This window comes from Salvia splendens, chromosome 14 (assembly GCF_004379255.2).
Source record: "Salvia splendens isolate huo1 chromosome 14, SspV2, whole genome shotgun sequence".
Taxonomy (NCBI): domain Eukaryota; kingdom Viridiplantae; phylum Streptophyta; class Magnoliopsida; order Lamiales; family Lamiaceae; genus Salvia; species Salvia splendens.
Window position 1 is genome coordinate 4,339,774 of NC_056045.1, and position 4,280 is coordinate 4,344,053.

At 49.6% G+C, this 4,280-nt stretch overlaps 1 pseudogene; it reads left to right on the top strand.

Annotated features, from left to right (window-relative positions):
• LOC121763400 lies at positions 1-3,787 on the top strand (annotated as a pseudogene).
• The last annotated feature ends 493 nt before the right edge of the window (positions 3,788-4,280 follow it).

A 4,280-nucleotide genomic window follows, 5' to 3' on the forward strand; every position in this document is an offset into this window, starting at 1 on the left:
ACAGAAAGAGATTACGAAAGGCATCTTTGGGCAACTTAATAAGTTGAAAAACAAACAATGCTCCTCTTTTACATAGGATAGGCATTGCTGCATTCAGAAGAATGGAATGTCTCTCAAAAAGTGTCAGACAAACAAATAATCACTTTTATCACCAAGACAAGATTGTACAAAACTCTAACAAATGCAGCAGAAAACTGCTAACTCTTTTTCGAATTCCAACACAAAGTCTTGATACCTTACCCCCAAACTCGTTTGCTACATAAACAAAACACACAGCTTCTCGAGCAAATCATTCTTTCCTTGCAACAATTATGAAGCTGCAACAGTACCTTGTGCCTCACATCATATATCATCAACTCGATTTGAGTTTCTTGGATTACTTGAGACCACCAACTTCCTAGTAACTTGACATAGGAGCTAAGGATCATGAAGTTGGTGGTGGAAGTTATAGATGCTCATGATCTCATGCCCAAAGACGGCCTCGGATCAGCCAGTCCTTTCGTCGAAGTTGATTTCCAAAACCAGCTCAGTCGAACCAAAACCATCCCCAAAAACCTCAACCCCATTTGGAACCAGAAACTCTTGTTCGATTTCGACAAGACACAGAGCCACCATTGTAGCATAGAGGTCTCTGTCTACCACGAGAGGCGGCCTGTCCCGGGCAGGAGCTTTCTTGGGAGGGTTAGGATTCCTTGCTCAAATCTTGTCACTAAAGACGAACAGGTTTATCAGTCTTTCCAGCTTGAGAGCAAGTCTCTCCTTTCATTTGTCAAAGGTGAGATTGGCCTCAAAACCTACACTTTATCACAATCAAACATTCATATTTCTTCTCCTAAAATCACCCTTCCAACACCTCCTCCTCATACTCTTCCTTCTACCACTAGTAGTACAACTCAATCCCCCATTGTTGATGATTCTATCAAGTTGATTGAAGTGAAAGGAAACACTAGAACTCATACAAATCCAGCGGAAACAGCCTGTCCTAGCAAAATTCCAATCCAAGAAGCTGATAGTGTGATTGAAGAGAGATCAGAAACCACTCACCAAATCCACAAGCATCAATCTGTGCAGCAGCCAATCCCTACATTGCTGACTAGAGCCGACGGTGTCCATCTCCCAACAATGCAGAACCAAACCGGGCCTAAGCTGCGTAGGAGAGCAGAGCACGAGGCCACCAGACCACTTCACCGAGACAACAACAACTTTAACAACACCACCACCAACAACATCAGCAACAACAACAACATCAACATCAACAACAACAACAACAACAGCAACAACAGCAGCAGCAGCAATGACAACGACTTTGAGGTGAAAGAAGCGAGCCTCCACCTCGGCGAGCAGTGGCCTAACAACACGGGGAGAGTGTGGATGAGCGGCGAAAGAATGGCAGCCACATTAGACCTCGTGGAGCAGATGCATTACCTCTACATCCGAGTCGTGAAGGCCAGGGACCTCGCCGCCTCCTCCGACCCATACGTGGAGGTGAAGCTCGGAAACTACAAGGGCAGGACTCGCCACCTGGAGAGGAGGCAGAACCCTGAGTGGAACCAGGTTTTCGCCTTCTCGAAAGAGCGAATCCAATCGTCAATTCTCCAAGTGCTGGTGAAAGACAAGGACATGATCGGGAGGGACGATTGCCTCGGCGGAGTCGTGTTTGATCTGAATGAGATTCCGACGAGAGTCCCTCCGGATAGCCCCCTGGCGCCGCAGTGGTACAGAATGGAGGACCGGCGCGGCGAGGGGAAGGTGAGAGGCGAAGTGATGGTGGCGGTGTGGATGGGAACTCAGGCGGATGAGGCGTTTACAGAGGCGTGGCATGCTGACGCCGCCTCTGTTTACGGAGAGGGCGTGTTCAACATAAGGTCGAAGGTGTACGTTTCGCCTAAGCTGTGGTACCTTAGGGTGAACATCATCGAGGCTCAGGATCTGGTTCCCAACGACCGGAGCCGCCTCCCGGAGGTGCTGGTGAAGGTGCAGATCGGGAATCAGGTGCTGAGAACGGGGATCTGCCCGAGCAGGACGGCGAATCCGATCTGGAACGAGGATTTAGTGTTCGTCGTTGCTGAGCCGTTTGAAGAGCATCTCGTGTTGACCGTTGAGGACCAGATTCATCAATCGAAGGACGATGTTCTTGGAGGGATTACAGTTCCTCTGGATTCGATTGAGAAGCGGCTGGATCACCGTCCGGTGCGATCTCGTTGGTTCAATCTGGAGAAGCAGAGAGAGGTTAGATTTTCCAGCAGAATACATCTGAGAGTGTGTTTGGAAGGAGGCTACCACGTGCTCGACGAATCGACGATGTATATTAGCGATCAACGCCCCACGGCGAAGCAGCTGTGGAAGCCTCCGATTGGAGTTGTGGAGGTGGGGATCGTGAGGGCGGAGGGGCTTCTGCCGATGAAGATGAAGGAAGGGAGAGGAAGCACCGACGCTTACTGCGTTGCGAAATACGGCCAGAAATGGGTGAGGACGAGGACGATACTCGACAGCTTTAGCCCTAAGTGGAATGAGCAATACACTTGGGAAGTCTATGATCCTTGCACCGTAATCACTCTCGGCGTGTTCGACAACTTCAATTTAGGCAGCGGCGGAGGCGGAGGAGGAGGTAGAGATGCGCGGATGGGGAAGGTGAGGATACGCCTCTCAACGCTGGAAGCGCAGCGCGTTTACACGCACGCGTATCCGCTGCTGATGCTTCACCCCTCGGGGTGAAGAAGATGGGGGAGATCTCACTCGCGGTGAGATTCACACCTCTCTCACTCGCCAACACAATCTACATCTACGGCCAGCCGCTTCTCCCCAAAATGCACTACCTCCACCCTTTCACCGTGAATCAGGTGGAGAGTTTACGGTACCAGGCGATGAACATCGTGGCGGCGCGGCTGGCCCGCGCCGAGCCGCCGCTGCGGAAGGAGGTGGTGGAGTACATGCTGGATGTAGACTCGCACATGTGGAGCATGCGGCGGAGCAAGGCGAATTTCTTCCGGATCATGGCGATTTTATCAGGATTGACGTCGATGAAGCGATGGTTCGAGGAGGTTTGCGATTGGAAGAATCCGGTGACGTCGATTCTGGTGCACGTTCTGTTCCTGATACTGATTTGGTACCCGGAGCTGATGCTGCCGACGCTGTTTTTATACGCGTTCGTGATCGGGGTGTGGAACTACAGGCTGCGGGAGAGGCACCCGGCGCACATGGACGCGAGGCTGTCATGGGCGGAGGCGGTGCAGCCGGACGAGCTGGACGAGGAGTTTGACACGTTCCCGACGTCGAGGCAGGGGGAGGTGGTGCGGATGAGGTACGACAGGCTGAGGAGCGTGGCGGGGAGGATACAGACGGTGGTGGGGGACGTGGCGACGCAGGGGGAGAGGCTGCATTCGGTGCTGAGGTGGAGGGATCCGAGGGCGACGAGCTTGTTTCTGGTGTTCTGCCTGTGTGCGGCGGTGGTGCTTTACGTGACGCCGGTGAGGGTGGTGGTGCTGGCGGGGGGGTTGTATGTGATGAGGCATCCCAGGTTTAGGAGCAAGCTGCCTTCGGTTCCTAGCAACTTTTTTAGGAGGTTGGCTGCCAGGACTGACTCTATGCTTTGAGATTCAGTTTGTTAGTGTTGTGTTTTTTTCCATTTGTGTTGTATAGGAATAAGGAAAATTTTAAGTTGTTGCTTGCCACTTTGTTTTCGCTTTTCTTCACTTGTTTAGATGAATCATCTTTAGATCATATATTTTGTGTTCATCAATCTACAAGGGCCAAAATATATCCACAAATAAATAATCCATCCGTCCCATTAAAGATGGTCGACTCACTTTACTTTTTGATTTGTTCCAACTAACTCATTACTAAAATGGAAACACTTTTCTCTCTACTTTATTATCTTTCTCTTACTTTACTCTCTCCACTTCTCAAATAAAATAAAGTTGCATAAATTCTTGTGTCGCCTAAGGAAGGGCCATCTTCCTTGGGACGGAGGGAGTAGTAGAGAAGTTGGTGCACAAACTTCCCATCTCTCAGTAAAAAGTTGATAGATAATCTGAGCAATATTAGAGAATAGAGTGGGAGTTGAATCGTTGATTATAGGTGATAATTCACCATTCTACCACTTGATCAACTCACACACACATATTTAGTTTTTAATATCGAGTAAGCTTTACATATTTCATTTGTTGTTGTTAATCATGTCTTTCACCTTGTTGAACTTTTTTGGTGATGCAGTTCCAGTTAGAGCTGTCAATTGGCTTGGGCTGACTCATCCCAACGCAGTTCAAGTCCAATATGGTTGG